Source organism: Bos grunniens, chromosome 27 (assembly GCF_055505025.1).
Source record: "Bos grunniens cultivar Pamir isolate PY7600 chromosome 27, Bosgru_T2T1.0, whole genome shotgun sequence".
Classification (NCBI taxonomy): Eukaryota; Metazoa; Chordata; class Mammalia; order Artiodactyla; family Bovidae; genus Bos; species Bos grunniens.
In genome coordinates, this window is record NC_141191.1 from 20,093,349 (window position 1) to 20,114,744 (window position 21,396).

At 36.7% G+C, this 21,396-nt stretch overlaps 1 long non-coding RNA gene across 18 annotated transcripts in view; it reads right to left on the minus strand.

The window, feature by feature from the left end:
- Nucleotides 1-21,396, minus strand: part of LOC147343611 (uncharacterized) — a 729,471-nt gene that overhangs the window by 103,162 nt on the left and 604,913 nt on the right. For 13 of the 18 annotated variants that reach the window (XR_015156273.1, XR_015156274.1, XR_015156290.1 and 10 more), the window contains one exon: nt 19,744-19,792. The exons of 2 other annotated variants lie outside the window; for them this stretch is intronic. This is a non-coding gene — a long non-coding RNA (uncharacterized LOC147343611). Of the gene's footprint in view, nt 1-1,208; nt 5,127-16,695; nt 17,669-19,741; nt 19,793-21,396 lie in introns of those variants that run through there. 3 more of the 18 variants (XR_015156280.1, XR_015156288.1, XR_015156271.1) reach the window with 2 other exon arrangements.

Below are 21,396 nucleotides of genomic sequence, written 5' to 3' on the forward strand. Positions count from 1 at the left end.
AAATTAAATATCATAATACATTCAATCCCCAGGTCCCTCTATTCTCGTAGACCTAGCCAACTTCTGAACTACAGAAAAATGCTATCACTGTATTTACAAAGGATGGAACATTATATACACTGCTTAAAAATTTGAAAAATCAACTCTAATACTCCTATATAAATTGTTGGCATGGATTATATTAAGAAATGCCAGAAAATGTTGATAAATTATTGAACTCAATTTTGCAGCTAAGCTCTGAATTATCCTAGAACCAAGTGTGCAACCGTTTCTAAGTGGGTATCTAAGAAATAAGATACATAAAATACCCTCAAAATTATTTATTTTCCTTCCTCATTCTTTTGGTGGGAATTTTAAGTGAATGAAATGGCAACTCATTCCAGTATTCTTGCCTGGAGAATCCCATGGACAGAGGAGCCTGGCAGGCTGTAGTTCGTGGGATCGCAAGAGTTGGACACGACTTAGCACTATATTTTCTTTTTCTTTTATTTTCTTATGGATGTCTGAGTAATTTCTCCAAATTATTTAACTATATAACTTTTAATTTTAGAGGAAGAGAGAGAGAAATCAGTTTATCCTTAGAATTTTTGTATATCACACAAAATAAATGGGCAAAGGCTTCCAAGGAGTGTATTAGATCCCTCCTTCCTCCATAATCAACTAAGTGACTTATCTCATTATTAAACCTTAACTACAGCAAGAAAAAATTATCTGTAGATAATTGTATATTAAGTGGATAGAGTCTTGTATCACAGGGCCAACTTCCATTCAGGACAGTAGCTATACAGCGCACTGCTACTGCAATGTGGCCAAAGTGTACTGCAGGCTGAAGCAAGACCAGATAGGTAATTTGAATTATTTCTTGTAACTGTGTCTTACAAAATATCTTGACACTCTTTAATGTGGTAGCTTATAAAAGAATTCTAATGCATTTTTTATGCACTGGTGGAATTTGAATAATGAAGAGAAAGAGCCTGCTCTAGAATCAAAGGACTGCATGCCAAGATTTTATTTTCTTGGGCTCCAAAATCACTAAGGATAGTGAGTGTAGCCATGAAGTTAAAAGACCCTTGCTCCTTAGAAGAATGCCTATGACAAACCTAGACAGCACTTTAAAAAGCAGAGGCATCACTTTGCTGACAAGGCCTGTATATTTAAAGCTATGAGTTTTCCAATAGTCATATACAGATGTGAGAGTCATATACAACACTAAAAGAAGGCTGAGCGCCAAAGTATTGATCTTTAAAATTGTGGTGCTGGGAAGACTCTTGAGATTCCCTTGGACTACAAGGAGATCACATCAGTCAATCCTAAAGGAAATGAGCTCTGAATATTCATTGGAAGGACTGGTGCTGATGCTCCGATATTTTGGTAATCTGATGCGAGAAGCTGACTCATTGGGGAAAAACCCTGATTCTTGGAAAGACTAAAGGGAGGAAGAGAAATGGGAGACAAAGGATGAGATGGTTGGATAGCATTACTGACTCAATGGAAATGAATTTGAGTAAACTCTGGGAGATAGTAAAGGACAAGGAAGCCTGGCGTGCTGCTGTCCATGGAGTTGCAAAGAGCCAGACACGACTTAACAACTGAACAACAACAGAATACCAAAACTTAAGCCAGGAATTTGGAGGCTGCATTGATGCCACGACTGGTAGATCTCTTTATTGGAATGGAGCCTCAGTTTATAAGGATAATGAAAACTACATGTGAAAACTTTTGTAAACCATTTATGGGTTATGGAATTTATCTTTAAGAAAAAGGACAAATATAGATGCTTGAGTAGTAGGTGATATGATGACAGCAATGTTTGCAGAAGATTAATCTGGCAGGTATATGCAAATCATGTTGGAACAGAGAGGGCTATTACCTCTTAGAGATTAGTAAAACGTTTTACTAAAAATTGAGTGAAAAGGGAATTATACTCAATATTTTGCATTAACCTGTAATGGAAAGGAATCTAAAAAAGAATATGTATATATATTCATATTCACTTTACTGTATACCTGAAACTAACACAACATTTTAAGTCAACTTAACTTCAATTAAAAAAAAAAAAATCAAGTGAAGGAAACATTTCGTATTGGTCATAAGAATGAAAAGAATAGTCCAAATGTGAGAAATATAATTAAAGAAGTTTACAACACTAAATGGCTTAATGGAATTTTAATTTAGATTTGACAATTCCATATGTTTATTAAGCCTCTATTATCAGAAAAGTATACTGGTGTAGGGGCTTCTGAGATGGTTAAGACAGTAAAGAATCTGCCTGCAATGCAGGAGACCTGGGTTCATTCCCTGCATCAGGAAGATCCCTTGAAGAAAGGAATGGCAACCCACTCCAGTATTCTTGTCCAGAGAATTCCATGGACAGAGGAGCCTGGCAGGCTTCAGTCCATGGGGTTTCAAAGAGTCTTTGCATGGGGTTGCAAAATGACTAACGCTTTTTACAGTTTCATACTGTTGTAGACAGAAATAGTAAACATTAAGAAATGAAATAACTGCAATTAAACACACGTACTCTAAAAAGAAAACTATTTGGTTTAAATCTTGCTTCAACAATTTTCTATTGAGGAACACAGAGCAAATTACATGATCTTTCTGAGGTTCTCTTTTCAACCATAAAATGAAATAACTGCCTACCTACTAGATTTATTGTGAGGATTACAGTTATTAAGAAAGGTCGTTCATGTAAGTGCTTGACATACGTGTTCGGGCTAACTTGCTTAAGTTGTATCCAACTCTTTGTGACCCTAAGGGCTGTAGCCCACCACGTCCTCTATCCATGGGAGTCTCCAGGCAAGAATGCTGGAGTGGGTTGCCATTCAGGGATCCTCCTGACTCGAGGATTTAACCCATGTCTCTTATGTCTCCTGCATTAGCAGGTGGGCTCTTTACCACTAGCACCACCACCAGGGAAGCCCGTCTGACATATGATGTCTCAATACATGCTAGTAACTGTAATTACTGCTGTTGTGGTGGTGATGATTATCTTGCTGTGTTTTAGAGGACCTGCTAGACAATTCATTTAAGGGCAATATTTGAGTATGGTTTAAGATATCCTACTGAGTTATTGTAGAGGCTGCTTAGAGACATATGACTAAAGTCTAGGGATGATTCACAGCCTGAAATATGGAACTGACAAGAATTAAAATGAGGTAAAAGTTCATATCATAGGACTGAATATCTTTTAGTAGAATGAGGTAAAATAAAAACAGAAGAAGTCAAACTTCTACTTTGTTTACACAATAAGAGTGGTTAAATCACAATCACTAGGAATTGAGACAATCTACAATGGAAACACTGAGAGACTGTATTTTCTTGGGCTCCAAAATCACTGCAGATGGTGACTGCAGCCATGAAATCAAAAGACTCTTGCTCATTGGAAGAAAAGCTATGACAAAACTATACAGTATATTTTAAAGCAGAGACATGACTTTGCCTACGAAGGTCCATCTAGTCCAAGCTATGGTTTTTCCAGTAGTCATGTACAGATGTGAGAGTTGGACCATAGAAAAAGCTGAGTACCAAAAAATTGAAGCTGTTGAACTGTAGTATTGAAGTCTCTTGAGAGTCTCTTGGACTGCAAGGAGATCCAACCAGTCCATCTTAAAGGAAGTCAGTCCTGAATATTCATTGGAAGGACTGATGCTGAAGTTGAAACTCCAATACTTTGGCTACCTGATTTGAAGAAGTGACTCATTGGAAAAGACCCTGATGCTAGGAAAGACTGAAGGCAGGAAGAGAAGGGGACAACAGAGGATGAGATGGTTGGACGGCATCACCGACTCGATGGACATGAGTTTGAGTAAGCTCTGGGAGTTGGTGATGAATAGGGAAGCCTGGTGTGCTGTGGTCCATGGGGTCACAAAGAGTTGGACACAACTGAGCGACTGAACTGAACTGACTCTTATGCAAGGAATATAGAAACACATAAAGAAGGCTGAAGGCTGAAGAATTAATGTTCTTGAACTGTGGTGTTGGAGAAGACTCTTGAGAGTCCCTTGGACTGCAAAGAGATCAAACCAGTCAATCTTACAGGAAGTCAAGCCTGAATATTCATTTGAAGGGCCTGTGCTGAAGTGAAGCTCCAATACTTTGGCCACCTGATGTGAAGAGCTGACTCATTAGTAAAGACCCTGATGTTAGGAAAGATTGAAGGCAGGAGAAAAAGAGGATAAAAGAGGATGAGATGGTTGGATGGCATCACTGACTCAGTGGGCATGAGTTTGAGTAAACTCCAGGAGATGATGAAGGACAGGGAAGCCTGGTGTGATGCACTCCATGGGGTGGCAAAGAGTTGGACACAACTGAGCAACTGAACAATAATGTGCCAAAGTAGTAGAATCCATTTCTTAAAGGGGCCAAGATACTAACTTTTTATTTACCCTTAAGAATTCAGGAGTTACGGTTACCGACTAGTCGGAAACCCCCATGTAACTTTACAGTTGACCCTCAGTATCCAGAGTTCAGCACCCACATATTCAATCAACTCTGGTTGTGCAGCACTGTGGCACATACTGTAGTACATATTTACTGAAAGATATCCACATATAAGTGGACCCACATGGTTGAAATGTGTGTTGTTCAAGAGTTAACTTTAAGGTTTCCTGAAGAACTTTATACGGAGTGCTAGTTCCACCATATATTTAATTTAGAAAGTTATAATGACCTGTTATGTTTTCAATGTCCATTAAAAGATACAGAAAGTCATACAGGAATCATGTTTACTAGATTTGAACCAGAATTCCCCAAAGTTATATAAATAAATCGTGCCCTCTTCCCTCTACTATCTATTAGCATTCTGAGGAAGTTATATTACAACTGACACACTTTCTACATTTATTGGTCAGAATCCTTTTGAACTCAAATAGCCAAAGCATGCAGGTATCACCTTATTTTATCCTTTACAAGAAGTAGACAAATGCCTCAGGTACTCTCAAATTTCACTGAAATTTACCATTAATCCCAGGATAGATCTGTTAATTCTTATTTTCTGTCTTTGTCTTTCTGGTTAAATGCGAGCTATGACCTTGAACACATCTCTTCAGGCCTACATGGCAGACCTTTGTCTTAAGTTCCTTATCCCTGATGAATCCAGACAAACTGATCCTCCCTCATTTGCTCTGTGGACAAAATAGAAAGAGAAAGCTGAGGCAAATGTGCTAAATTGTAAGGTACGTGTATATTTCAGCATGTTTAAATCTCTGACCTAGAGATGCAAGTCAGATCACACAGCAAGAACCACTGCTTTCTGCACAGGACCAGTCCTACTTAGCCTCTGTCATGGTACAGGGATAACTGCATTTGCAACTGATTTTCTCTCTGGGAAGCAACCACAGCATCCTTTCTATTCTAAAATTTTTCTCTGACACCTTGAAGGTATTACAAGAAAGCTAGTGTCAACCCTGATCCCTGCTGCTTTGTAGAATAGATTTTCCTTGGAGCCAAGGATAAGAACAACAGCAATGCATGGGAAACATTTCAGAATGAGAGTATTATACTACTCACTCAACTCTGACCGAGCAGATATAGGGAGAAAATATATTAAAAAATAGACAATAGAGCTAAAAAGGCCTTCATGTTGCTCAAAATAACAACCACCTTCAAAACTCTCTGGGTTGCATACCCTAGAATTATACAAGTGCTATATTAGCCAAATTGTTTCATAAAAATATAATAAAGTTTTAGAGAGGCATAAAATTTTGCATTACCTTTAGAAACACAAAAAAGTAATCTGGTGCTGCTGTGACAGTTACTACAACTGCAAGTGATGTTATAAGATAGAAGTCAACAACAATAGTCTTGTTTTTCCATTTCCTAGTGAATTTTCAATACATCGGCATATTTTATTTCAGGTGGGTGTGCACGTGCCTCTGTGGGCCTGTGTACGTACCTAGCCCATATTAAGCAATAAATAAGTAGCACTTGTTATTATGAAAGCTGCTAAAAACTTTAGAATCCTGTAGTAATAGTGTGGGGACCACTTTGAAAAGATATGAAGCTTTGTCACTGTCAAGTTTATTATGGAATATTGTTAATAAAGGGATTTTAAAAGTTACAAGGAACTAAGGCAATACAGTCTTGCACAACAAGTCAAGTTTAAACGCTATAAGGCAGATTTGAATATCAGATTCATAGATTGGTCTCAGAAGCATTTGATGCTATTGACAACTATATCTTTAATAGATTTCTTCATTGTTATTCTAAATATTACCACAAACTAACTCCAAGTAGTCTATGTGATTGAAGTATGGGAAAACAAGCACCTTGACTGCATTTGGTAAATTATATAATCTGACAGTCTTTGACACAATAAAGCCTCAAATGCCTTCAGTATTCAAATCACTAAAGAAATAATGATCGCTAGATCATATTTTTTTAAATGTACTAAGGGTTTTTCTGCAACTATTTACATGGTAGAACACAATGAAGTGGTTTTCAACCTGATGTGTTATGATTAGATTTGTGAGAATCTCTCGGGTGTGGTAAGTGGGGGTGGCGGCAGAGGGCGGGGGGTGGGGGAGGAGGGGGGGAGGGGGGAGGGGACGGGAGGGGGGGAGGGGAGGGGGGTGGGGGGGAAAGATTAGAGGCATGCCAACCAAAATTAGAAATGCTTTTTGGCTTCATTTAGTTGATTTAAAGTAAGAAAATTAACAATACTTATTTAAACTAAGGCTTACTAAACAGAAAGTCCAGGAACAAGCCTGGTAATTAAATTAAAAAGAAATAAGTTTTATCAGATAGAAAAAATGTGGTTAAAAGTAATAGAAAAGCCAACTCAAATTAACTTGAATAGTGTAGTTATAATATACTACCTCGCAAAGCCATAGGTCCAGAGGCAGAGCCACACCTGGCATCATATTGCCAGAATGTTCTCACTTCTCTGTGATTTTCTTGGCTCTGCTTCCTTCCTTCCATTTGCCTCATTTTCATTTTGCTAGCAAGATGGCTGAAGCAACTCCAGGAATCACATTCAGATAGTACATGAGTGCTAAGGCACTTCAGTTGTGTCTGATTCTCTGTGGCCCTATGGACCATGGCCCACCAGGCTCCTCTGTCCATAGGATCCTCCAGACAAGACTCCTGGAGTGCATTGCCATGTCCTCCTCCAGGGAATCTTCTCAACTCAGGGATCTAACCCATGTCTCCTGCATCTCCTGCATTGGCAGATAGGTTCTTTACCACTAGCGCCACCTGGAAAGCCCCATATTTCAGATAGAGCAGAGGTATAATGAGATCATCTTTTTTAGTATCCTTTTATGACTGAGAAAAACCTTTTCTAGAAGCCCCCACTCCTGTTTTTCTTCAATTTGTCCTCAAGTTTCATGGAACAGAATTGAGTTGGTGAGTTACATGTTCACACCCATAAAAGTCACGACAAAAGGAATGGAATTACTATAACTGGCTTTGACCAAAACCAAACTGTGTATAGGGTACTGCTCCCTGATATAGCATCACTGAAAAAATGGAATTCTGGTAGCATGGAAAGAAGAAGGAGTTGATGAGTAGTGAATCAACAATGTCTGCTATCTCCTGTCATAAAAAGTCAACTAATATTTATCAACGTTGGAAAATAGTGCTTAATCTGGAAAGCTCTTTCTCCCTTTTTAAGATGTCTATTTTTCCTTGGATATTTTTTTCCTTCTAAAGCAGAAATGTTGACAGTGCATGGAAAATTCAATCAAATATAACCATTCTAAGATAAAACAGTATGCATGTCAGTTTCTGCCCACTACTTTAGTTGTGATATTATGAGAAATGTAATAGAAAGTTAAGGCAGTGTAATATATAAGACCTCAGTTCTATGCAAATAATGGCTATTTAATTGAGTTCTATCTGAAATTTAAGCTGAGATATGGCTCTTTTTTTTCCAAGTTGTTAACTGAAATTTGTTCTTCTTTAACTTTTCCTCACTAATCATCTTTAATCTCAACCCACTACTCCCTCTGACATATTAATTAACATGTCCTCTCAAATGGAAAATAGTGAATGAACTCAAAATCAAGTTGACTTATTAAAATTAACAGTGACTGTACATGGAATTTGAGAACAATGGTAACATATATTCAGATTTCTAATATGATTTTTGGCTATTTGAAAAGCAGTATTCCTCTTGAGTATGCCCTAAAAGCATAGTGACACGTGTAAGTGATTTATTTGATATTTCAGTGTTTATGATAGAATAGCCTCCCTGATAGCTTAGCAGCTAAAGTGCACACCTGCAGTGCAGGAGACACAAGAGGCATGGGTTCGATTCCTGATCAGGAAGATCCCCTGCAAGAGGCCATGGCAGCTCACTCCAGTATTCTTGCCTGGAGAATCCCATGGACGGAAGAGATTGGCAGACTACAATCCAAAGGGCTGCAGAGAGTCAGACATGACTGAGCAACTAGGCGCGCAGTTCAGCAACAAAATAAAGATGCACAGTAATATCTGAATATGACTTGTATAAAGTAATTCACTTCAGACTAAATAATATTAACTCGAACAAAAGGAACAACATTCAATAACAAAATATGATTCGGGGCATTACAAGAAAACGTAGTTAAGATGGACAACTGAAGATAGGAAAGAAGAAGAGAGGAGAAACAAAGGAGAGAAGGAAGAATGGATGGAGGAAACGGGGTGGGAGGGAGGAGGAGAAGCAGGAGGGATTTCATTTAGTTATGTCAAGTTAATTGTGAAGGTGCTCTGGCACATAAAGTTTGATATCATGAAGCCTCACTAAATTGTTATTTGTATATTTTTGAATGCTTGGAATCAATCAATCAAATAATAAATAAATTGTTTCCCCCCAAATTATCCACTGCATTCATATTTCTTACTATTCAACTGAGATTCCAGATTAGAAATAAATAACTCAAATGCTGATAGTGAAAACCAGAGCGAATGAGAGGGAAATGAAGATACCACTTAATGTGCCAGTTTCCTGATCACTGTCAAATAAAATTATAGGGCAAGCAACTGACCACAAAGTACAAAAAGTATGCAAAATATCTTCATACAACAGGATCTCATTATTCATCACTCAGTTAATTATTCATTGTCAAGTTCTTTCTTCCTCTTTAGTTAATGTATTCCTCTAGTAGCTTTAATGATCACTCATATCTGCTACCTCTATTGCCCCTCAACCTACTATGGGCTTTTATCAATTTCCAAGACATGTAGTATTGAGAGAATAAAAAAGGTATTGAGATTTAAATACTATGAAATACTATTAAAAAAATAGTATTTAGATCAATAAAAAAATTTTTAATCAGATAATCAAAAAATATCTGATTAGAAGGACAGAGGCTTCGTGTGAATAAAACTTATACTCTCTATAAAGATGTCTAGATTATTAAAAGATCAGCTTTCCAGTCAATATTTTTTTCATTTTTTTTCCAAGTAATCCATATTACAAAGGCTAAGCCCAACTGCAACTATGTGGTTGACAATTAAAAAGAATGTTTCAGTGGAGACAAAGTAAATAAAATGTCTGAAAACACCTTGGAGGAGACTTTTCCTTTGCCTGACAGCTGGCCACATCTGAAAATATTTGGTTTTCCTCAGTGTCAAAGGGATGCCTGGAATGTTTTATTAATGAATCAATCATGACGGCAAAATCAGAACCTGGAATTTATTTTACTACACTAATTGTCCCTCTGAAAAGCAGTTACTGCTCATTTTGGTGAGCTCATAAAAATTCCCTTTGTACAGAAAGGAAACTATTTTGGGCCCAAACTGTTGGTCTATTGTAGCATAAATGTTTTATTATTTTACCTGAGGAAGAACAGAAATAAAAAACAAGTTAAATACTGATTGCCTCTCATATAATCCCTGCCTTGAAGTCACAGACCATGACCAGGATAAGATACCTAAATATACTCTTAATGGAATAGAGGGAGATAGATCGTTGCCTGGAGGAGAAACAGATTAACTGTGTGTACATCAGACAGGGCACAAAAGCATAAACTCAAATTCTGCATAAATCCAAACCATTTCCAATTAATATTAGAGCATTCAGTAGATACTCTGTGATATCAGGAAAAAACAAAGCTTAGCATTTATTTCTTCATGGATAGAAACCATATTTTCCAATAGAAATCATATCTTCTGAAACAGGAAAGATTTGCTTGAATAATCATACAAGCCTTGTACTCACTCTAGAGCACTATATGTCTGACTGACAATTTAGCTTATGTGAGGAAAATCTGGGCATACTTATGAGGCAATCCTATTTCCATACTGTTTATCATACTCAGGGCAGTTTAGGGCACAGAATGATGACAAGCAGCCAGTTAAACAGAGATTAGTGTGCTAGTTGAGCAATAACTCAAATTCAAGTGAACCTGAGCCCCTAAAACCTAAACTACCAAATTTACTCTATCTTTTCTGCTCTGGTTCATTGTTCAGTTTTAGGGAGAAGAAAGCAAACTGAATCCTCAGAGCATCCCTACTGAAAAACATGAATTGATTTGAGTTTTCTAATATGATGTTAGCCAAGACTTTTCTGACTAAGGTTTTAATATTCTCAGTACTAGCATAATAATACCTATTATATGAAGAAATCCTTCTCATGGGACTTGAAAAATATTTTGGATATTTGAAAGCTTACAGTGAATGATGTTGGATTCGTGATCTCCGAAGAAGAAGATTTAGCTTCTGGACCAGGGGCCAGGCTTGATCATTCAAGAGCTTTTGAGTAGCAGAGTTTTATTAAAGTATGAAAAGAAACACAGAAAGCTCCTGACATAGGCATCAGAAGGGGGATGGAGAGTGCCCGCCTCGCTCGTCCTAGCAAGGGAATTATACACTTTTTTAATTGGTTATTACAATAAATCAAAGAAATATCTCAAGGCTGTAAAGATCTTACTAAACCCACTCCCACAGTCTACATTTTAAGATGATAGGATTAGAACTAACAAAAGAAAGATCTTACCAGACCCACTCGCATAATATACATTTTAAGACAACAGAATTAGTCAGAAGGTTTTCAGAAAGGAGAAGCTGTCCTCAAGCAGGATACATTGTTGTTATATACACTTAGCATAGAGTTAAACTGAGTTGTTTGTTGTGTAAGCATCACTTCTGGGCTTAAAGAAAAAAACTTTTTATGTGACTAAGGAATGTAGGGGGATAAAAGGCATTTGTGCTTTACTCCTCCTTGAGAATTCCAGACCCCTATCTCCTCTTTGAGAGCCCCAGACCCCTTTCACCTCCTCAGGGACCCTGGACTTCTTATCAACCTGCCTAGGAATTGATTCTCTCATAGTCACAGCAACTATTTTAAGAGTGTTAACACTACTTGATCATGCCAGGCTTGCTCTCTGGCACTTGGAGATTTCATGCAGCTTAATGAACTCAACCAAACCAAAGTTCAAGTGTCCTTTTCCAAAGGAGTTGTAAAGCAGAGCAAAGTAGACTCTTAAACTCATGAATCTCCACTTCAACAAGGGGTCAATGGAGAGTTCTACCTGACATCTCTGCATGGCTAACTCATGCATCAAGAGCCAGAAGCAATATCATTTTTGGAAGGCAGCTATGCTAACCACTATAACATTGACACTTCAGCATTTCTTAACACTTTCCACTGTGTCTTGTTGCAACCATATATACTAGCTATTAACTGTGCTGTAGATGCCGTGTTACATTTTGGTGCGGAATACTTTAAAATAAGCATTACAGTCTGAAGCCTAAAATAAAAAGAGCAACTTGGAAAGGAGCCTGACTGAGAGTCAAGAGTGTATAATAACAGACTTTGTAAACACATCAACAGGACTTTGTATCTTGTCTGGGTAACAGAAACACTAAGCTACCCACCAACCACTGTCTACAGTGAGTAGTCATAAAGCAGTTTTTCAGATAGGATTACTTCTGATCCACAGTTGTAGTTATTTAAATTTTATCTAAGGAAAGTTGTATATGTTTATTTTATCATGGGCAGGGTAAAAGTGATGCTATCTTTCCTTCTATGTAAATTACCTTAGTTTATTTTTACCTTAAAATTATTATTCTGATAGGCTATTTTGTAAAACACCAGTTCAGAAAGATGATATAACCAGAACTTAAGTGGCATCAGGAAAATCCTGGCCCGAGTAAACTGGAACTGAATTCCAAACATAACTACGTAGGGCAAAGGCCTGAGATTTCTTAAGTTGAGCAAAGCAAGAGCATATTTATTTCAGTAGTAGAAATTATAGAAGAGAAGGCCTTAAGATTGCTCAAAAGTCGTAAATCAGTCCAGAGAAGCAAAAGCATAGGGAAGAGACAGATCAAAGCTGAGACAGGATGAGTCCAAGATTCAGGAGGAATGGCTCAATCATCAGTGAGTAATCAGAATAAATGTAGGGGAGTCTATAACTCCAAAGGTGTTATAAGAGGGGTATTTCAGCAGGGAGGTTATGAGGTAGTGATCTTGGAGAATCATACATTTTGTTTATTTCTAACATTTTTCACTATTTTTCCTTAATGACTAGGAAAAGTTTTAGACAGCAAACAATAAATGAATATCAAGCTTTTTTTTCTTTCTTTTGATTTTAGCTAAAGTTTAGAGTTCATATATGGGATTAAATTTAAGTTTTGGATTAGATAGGTTCACTTTCTATTAATAGTAAATTTTTTAATCCAAAGATATCTGCAAATCTCACTAACTCAAATAGAAGAATCTTTTAATTAATCTAGAATGAATCTGAGCAGTCACAATAAAGATTAAATAATTTTGACCAAAATTTTGAACCATTTTGAATCGTTACTACTGATCAGCAGTAACACTTTCTACTCTTATTGACTTTTTAAAAATATTGTATTCATTTTTAATTGAAGGATAATCACTTTACAATGTTGTGTTGGCTTCTGCCACACATCAATAATGCATCAGCCATAGGTAAGTATATCTATCCATCTATCTATCTATCTATCTATCTCCCCTCTCTCTTGAACCTCCCTCCTACCTCCCACCCTCTAGGTTGTCACAGGGCATGAAGTAGCCTGGACACATATACATTACCATATGTAAAATAGATAGCCTGTGGGAATTTTGCTGTGTGACTCAGGGAGTTCAAACACGTGCACTGTGACAGCTCTTACTGGCTTTTTAAATGTTGGACTTAATTTGAAAATGTGTTCATTTAATTCAAAACATATTGCTTGGTGCTTACTATGTGCTTCATGATGTTCTATTATTGTATGTGCCAGGGGATAAATAAATAAGAAACACCAATATTTTTGGCTCCTGGAACTAATATTCTAGTAAGAGGAAAAAGAAAGAAAAGCATAATATATTATTAAAATATATTATAGGTTCTAAGGTGATAAATACTCTGAAAAAAAATAATGGGATGTGACACTGTGGAGAATGCACAATAGACATCATTGTGAAGGCAAAACTTGAATAAAGGTTTAAAGGATGCAAGCAAGTTAACCAGATGGATACCTGGGGAGACTGTTTCAGAAAGAGGGAACGAACGAGTGAAAACACCCTAAGGCAAGAGAAAACAAAGTGTTTTCCAGGACAGTAAATCACTCCCAGGTCTGAGCACAGTGAGCAAGGGCAAGGATGGAGGGGCAAGGCGATGAGGAAGCAGTGCGAGCAGGTCATGGAGGTGCGGGGAGACCACGAGGAAGAACAGCTTCGGACTGCATGAGGTGGGCACTTACTGCACGGTTATGAACATGGTCAGATTCGTATTCTAAAAGGACTGATTTTTTTTAAACAGTCAATTATTCTCTTTTCCAGACCAAAGAGAAAATTAGAGGAAATGCTTTAGAGGGAGTGAATGACTGCTAGAAGGATCGTATTTATAGAAGCCAAAAATTGGCAGTTTAAAAGTGAGATATAAGAGGGAACGTCATCTAAAAAGGTAAAAACAAAAGCACATGAGTACCTCTGGACCACTAATTGTAGGGGAAAATAATTTTTGATTATTCAACATCTACTAAAATAGAACAATAAATATCCAGTCTTTTATTTATAATTTTATATACTCATATGATTCCACAACACTATATTTTAGCAGATTGCATTAAGTATTATAATAAATGATTTTGAGATATTATAAAATTATAGTAGACTATAGATAGCTGCTTCTTTTTTGACAAGAATAAGAAGCAAATTTGTAAGGCATTTTAGGATTAAAAACTACTTAAATAGAAAACCAGAAGATCTTTCAGTGCTTAAAGGTATAGATTTTAGTTTTCTTTACATTTTCTTTTATGGAAAAAACATGACAGTAACAGATAAATGAGGTGTTGATATATCAGAGTGTGTTGCTTAGATTTGCTCCACATGAAGCTTGAATGGGAAGAATATAAATTATGTGAGTGGCTTATCTTCATTTCCATCAGAAAAATGATAATGTGTAATGTGTTCTTCCCATATTCAAAGTGCAGGGTGGGGGGTGGGCAGTAAAACAGAATGAGGTTTCTGAGTGCAGTAAGACAGAATTCCATCCTGTTTCAAGCCCCCCTTGTCATCTGAAGTGCGCACCTGAATGACGTAGAAAATGAATCGAAGATTCCACATCTCTTCAAAACCCAAGTTAGCATTCCAAAAAAATCATATGACCTTAAATGTTTTGTTCAGAAATAAGTCACATCTAACAAGCAATGACAAAAAGTCTCCTTTCACTGGGAATCAAACTTCAGTAAATGCCAGTGAGCCACTTAGTAGAGGCTAGACTATTTTGTGCCCCTCTTCGTATTCTTTCTGTTAAATGCAACTGTTTCTTTGGAGGCTTAACCACATGCCAGATTTGAAATGGTTGTGATCAGGCATTTTAGTTATTGGTGCAACTATGCCTTCATAATTCAAAAATAACGGAAAGGATTATTTTTCCTAGAGCTTTCCAAAAGAAACACCTTATCACTTAGATGAAGTATGGAAAAGTTGAATTCTCAAGCCAACAAGGTTATAAATGTCCAAAGGACTGAAAACAGGATTATAAAAAGCAACTTGAATCCACGCTTTTATATTGTGCTTGCCACTACAAACACTACTTTTAACATGCTGGCTTTATTTTCTGGCCTTATTGTTATGATACAAACCTTTGCTGTTTAGACATCTATTAAGAAGTCAATCCATATTTTTCTGGCAAAATATATGAAAAATAAAGTAAAAATATAACCGAAGGGAAGGGTGGAGAGTTTAAAAATTCACTGAAGTTTTTTTTTTTTTCTATAGACTGTCTATTATGAAATAATTTACTCACTCCACACCCACCATTTCCAATGGTGCAGTAAAATTGCTTTTAGAGACCATTTTCATTTAATCTGAAGGGTATTCTTTTTGATATGTGGTACTGTGACAGCAAAGATAAACAGCTAAGTTTTAGCTATCTCATTTGCAATTCAAGATTTACTATCTTGTTCAAATTAATCATAATGTAATATTGACAGAAAGAAGGGACCCATCTCAATATGTCTCCATATATCTCTCTCTGGGCAGATTCAGTACCCTAAAAGTTTTAATGCGTGGCCTCTTAATAAACATAGATTCCTTTTCACATAACAGTGTCTGCAATACTTCTGGTATGACTTTGAGGCTGTGACACTTATGTTAGAGTTATTTCAGCTTCTCCCATCACAGATATATCATCAATTTTGTACTTGTCAAAAAAGACTGGAGTCCCAGCGGGTCCAATGAAGTGTATTTTATTGTAGAGAAGCTTTCCATGATCCCTCAACCCCTGCTCCTCTCCACATAATTTCAAGGGATATTATGAAACGAACCAGGACATAGTAAAGGCTGGGCTGGCTTTATGAATGGGCAAGTAGGGATGCAAATTAAATAGAAGAAAGACAAAGAAGACCATCTTGTGTTTAAAGGTCATACTGTTACCTTATCATGCTATTTCAAACTCAAAATTTAATTTAGATTCCATAGAACTTCTACCTCAAGAGTGCCTATAAAAATCAAATACCACTGAGAGTATTAGGAACATAAAGTTAGAATAAATGTATTTCAAATGATTCCTAGAAGAGTCTGCTGGAATAGAACAGAACAACTTATATACGTTGATAGGGCTGGGGGAGTCCCTTGGACTGAAAGGAGATCAAGCCAGTCAACCCTGAAGGAAATCAACCTGGATATTCATTGGAAGGACTGATGCTGAAGCTGAAACTCCAATACTTTGGCCACCTGATGCGAAGAACTGACTCATTTGAAAAGACCCTGATGCTGGGAAAGATTGAAGGTGGGAAGAGCAGGGGATGACAGAGGATGAGATGGTTGGATGGCATCACCAACTCAATGGACATGAGTTTGAGCAAGCTCCAGGAGTTGGTGATGGACAGGGAAGCCTGGTGCTGCAGTCCTTGGGGTTGCAAAGAGTTGGGCATGACTGAGTGACTGAACTGACTGAGGGCTGGGGAAAGCTACTTGTGGTACTGTTATCTGTGAGACATACTGGCTTCTTCAGGAGAACAGTGATGCCCCCAAACAACTGGGCAGAAGGGAAGAAGGCAGGCTTCACTCACTCCAACATTTGACCTGACTCCAAATGTTGGGTTACCAATAGCAAGACTGGTTCAGTCCCAGCTACAACTAAGGGATGGTAGACATGATTCTGGTTAATTGTAAAGGGTGCAAACTGTCTACTCCTAAGAAACTCTCAAATCACCACTTCCTGAGCAAAATATTAATATTTACTTTTTTCATTCACATATTCAAACATTAGTATGTAGGCAGCACCCTGAAAGACAGAGAAATGAACGGCACATCCTTTTTAATGAACTTAAACTTCAGTGAAAGAGATAAAGCCAAAAATGTAAAAAGTGATTGAGAGAAGTAAAATATGCCATGACCATGTATAAGATGAAAAAGAAAATTTTGACTCAAAGACTGAAAAATTCTAATGGACAAGGTGGCCTTTGAAGTGGGTTTTCTTTAATTTGTTTATCTTTAGTTGGAGAATAATGCTTTAAATTATAGTGTTGGTGTCTGCTATGTATGAACATGAATCTGCGATAGATATCCAGACACTTTTCAATAGGCAACACAGGAGACAGCAATGATCACTACATCTTGAATGAATAAATAAATGACAAATGTGTCATAGAAAGGGCACTAGATGGGGGCAGTGATGTGGAGACTACCTCCAAGTTCTGCTATATTTTCTAGGACAAATTATCTAACCTCTTTGAGTCTCAGTTTTCCCATCTTCCAAGTATGAGGACTAGATTGGGTTGTCTTTAAATTTCTTTCTACCAGTATAACTCTATGAAGGCATGGAGTTCTTGTTTGATCTCCAAGTTTCCTGTGGGGAAACAGACTACTCTTGATAATGTTTACTGAAGTGGCAGAATTCCCAGTGGATACTGTGGTTATCTTACCAACCTTCCATTCCACCTACCACCACTCCATTCATTTTGCTCAGCAGCCAGGTAATTTGGGTGGGATTTACTTCCTCACCAGGTCCAAGGGTAGCTCCTGATTTCCCACTACTTTTTAATATTAAGATTGTTTCATCAGTGTTTCATTATCTAACTCTATCCTAAACCAAGACCAGGCACCACTGTGCTCAAACAAATTAGTCCAAAGCTGAGCACCTTCGAGATGGGCCAGTGAGAGCAAATGTGGGGCATTTGTTCAGCAATTGAAGACAGTGGCCATTTTCTCACACTGGATGTGCAGACAAAGCTGATGGACATCGTATGAACACAGGATAACATTTTAAGGATGAAGATGACCGACAAGAGATGGAAACGCAAGTAAATCAGGAAACATAGAGACAGTTCTCCTCACACTTTGACTAACGTCCATCTATTCTTGGACTTTTTTATTTGTAAGCCAATAAACCACATTCACTTTTAAAGGTATGGGAGATTGGTTTTCTATATCTTTTACTGTTCTTAACCACTAACCACATTTTTTAAACTTTTATTTTTGTAAAGTGTTTTTTTCTAAACCAGTTATGTTAACCAAGTACTAAGTCATAAATTCATACACATAAAACATACATATTACTAACTTAGATGGTTTATAAAAACTTAACAATATTCCCCCCAAAATGCTATGACTTTCTTCGTCTGGATTAGAAAGCACTATTACCTCCATACTAAGAGTTTTAACAAGAGAAAAGAGTTTAAGAGGATGAAAAAAAAAATGACTTTTCCCTGGAGGCTTTCAATCATTCTCGTGTAATTTTAGTCCAAGATATTTTTGGTACCATCCTGTTTCTGTCTCTTTAAAATGTGAACTCCAATTCTTTTGTTAGGGAATGTGAGGATTTTCAAGGATCAAAAAGAATAAGCAATAATTATTGTAGACATTGTATCCACAGCCTCCTTCTACACCTAAGTGGGTACTGGCCTTGTTTGGGATGGTCAGTGTCAGAGTGGGAATAGGATCTCAGGTGAACACATATCCCTGTGACAGAAGGCTTCTGCTTCATGACAGCGGCAGAATGCTCTGACTTAGGTCCAGTTATTTGTTAACAGTTGATGTTACCATCAACATATACACAAACCTGGACCAACTAAATGTTTCTGGTTTTTGAGAAAATCCCCTACATCAGTTTTTAAACTTCGATTTCATAGATTATGGAGAAAGACTGAGAATCAAAGAATTCAAAAATTATTCAATCAAGATTATACCATTCCATCAGTGGCTGCAGAGGAGGAAACAAAGATCCCCAGCCTCTGCCTAAGGGTTCATCCCTCCCCACCATTCCATTATTCCTAGTGCGTGAACACTACAACTTTCACTGTTTTTGAAGAAACAACAAATGTTTCCTTGCCATCTTCCAGTCAACAAAACAGTTTTTACAATTAGAATCATGAAAATATAGCACTGGGACTTGGAAAGAGACTTAAAGATCATTTCATTGAAAAATTTCCCCAGCAAATTATGTTTCTAGACTCCATTTGCTAGATTTTTTTTTTAATTGCTTGAAGAAGGTAGTCTTGATTCTATGTAATAAATTATTTGCCTGTAGGGCTGGGTGGAGTGTCATGAAAATTTAAGTACTAAGGAAATGTTCGTTCTTGGCAATTATTCTCTTATTTTTAACTACAACATTTGTATGTATTAAAACCAGAGATAAATTTAAAGAGCACTATTTTGAAAGTATGCTCCTGAAATGTTTACTGACTACATATAGAATGCCTTTTTTGAATTACACAGAGAGATTATTGTCTATAACTACATATTTGAGATATGATTATATATGAAATAATACTTCTCTTGTCTATCCTTAGTTTTTCCTAATTTTGAATTTCCACTGAAGAATCCAGTAGGAAACTCCCTTGTAATATAGGAGCCTATAATACTTATTTTGTTTTGGTGGAGAGTTTTAATCACGTATCATATCCCAGTATAAGAAAGATTTAAATTACCTAGTTTGAGATTTCAGCTGACCTAACAGTCCTTTCTTTGTTACCAGAAATAAATACTAGGTATTGTAAGCTCTGAGATAAAAAATGCTCAACTATATACAAGTCTTAAGATATTCTAAAATACCAGTGAAGCTTTGAAAAATTAGTCAACTTTTTGGTAGACTTAGTATATCTGTGTGGGCAGTTGCAATGATAAAAAGTCTTGGCTGGTTTTGCACTCTTTTCAAACTGATTTTGAATGGATAGTGACTAATTGTTTTAAAACTTATTGAAGACTACAATCATACATTAGATAAAATTTTATAGAAACAGGCTTGGTTTCTCCAATTTACTGTAATTCAATAAGCAGAATGGTATGTTGGAAAGAGAGCAGACATTAGACCCAGACAGATTTGGGCTGAAATCTTAGTTATAACGTTTACTTACTGACTTTAGGGTCAATTTGCTGAACTATTCTGGCCATCTGCTTCCTCATCTATAAAAGAAGAAGAATAGGATTTACTTCTCAGATGTCCTTTCAAGAATTAGAAGTAATACATTTAAGTTAAAGAGAGTCAGAAAAATTGCTCTTAAAAATACTAGTTTTCCATTGACAATGATAGGTTAATGAGTCATAGGAAGTCAGACGACTCAAATATTTAAAGGTCATATCTGATTTTTTCAGGTACTTATTTAAAAACAGATTCACTTTCATTTTTGCAATATCATTCATTATTAAAAATGTATCTGACTATCTCACCTGCTTCAGTAATCAAATAGGGATAACTGTAACAAATCAAATTATTTAGTGATGAAAATGAATCAGCACTTAGGATTTATTCAGTGTCATATGTTGGCATGGTCTCAGTTACTTAGAGCCTCCATCACATTACTTTCACTTAGTGAAAAAGCTTCTAAGCACTAACACAAAAAAACAGACTTATTGTCAACCCCAGATGAGAGCTTATTCAAATTCACTTATGTAAATGGTATCGTAATTAAAGTACTAAGATAAAAAAGCTAGCTTATAAACTGAGAATGCCAGTGGTTTTGCTCCCTTTGTCATTTGTATTTTGAACAACATTTAAAAAATATACTGTTATAAGTATCACCTGTCACTTGGAGAACTTTGTGTTCAAATTAGCATGGTGTTTGATACAGCACTGAAAACAGCATTGTAGAAATGTTTTCTGCTTCAGAAAATGCCATGATGTGCTTATAACTGGTTGCAGGAGAAGAGAATGAATTGGTTCCAGTTTCTGTACATTTTTACTTGTTAATAAGCTTCTCAATGGTTCTTCTTTTTTGTATGTTTCTCTTTTCATCTTTCTTCCCTATTGCTCAACCATATTGTCGACTATAAAACAAAACTTTTTATATGCCAGCAAATGTAGGATTAAGAAGTAGGAGATAATTTTAGTATAGCAACTGTTTGGCTAAGGTCTTGCCACAGTGTGATATGAAGCAAAACATAGTAAGAGAAATCACTTAAACATAAGACAATTATTAATAAATCAGGAGAAATCAAGTGTGTGTGGAGAGGTTAGATGTTATGTATTCTGTTCTCAGATACATGGTTTATTACCTGTGTAATTGCTCTACCATGTAGGACATGCATTCGAGCAAACACTGTAAATTATTACAAAGTGTGTACAGCAAAACCTCTTCATAATATTTCCCTACTTAACGATTTTCCACATGTGGAAGCCCCTGATTTACACACATGTGATCCTCCAGGAGTGGGGCTTGAGCCAGAACCATACTAACGGCCTATATTCAGTCCTCAGCATACGTTAGTGATGCATGAGAGTTTCACGTGGGATAAAGCTGAGCCAGAGGACCTCAAGATGCACGCAGTCTAACGGAAGGAAGGGAGAGTAAACAGCTTATTGTCGCCACCGCCGCTGCTGCTACCTCTAATAAAAACAATCGAACCTTCCCTTTAGCAAAATGTGACTTTGAGAAAGTTGCTTACTTGAACCTCAAGTTTCATTATCTGTAAAATATAGATAATAGCTGCTTTGTAGAATGGTTTTGAGGGTTAAATGAGATATATAAGAAGTATTTAGCATTGTTCCTGAAACAAATAACTCAGTAACT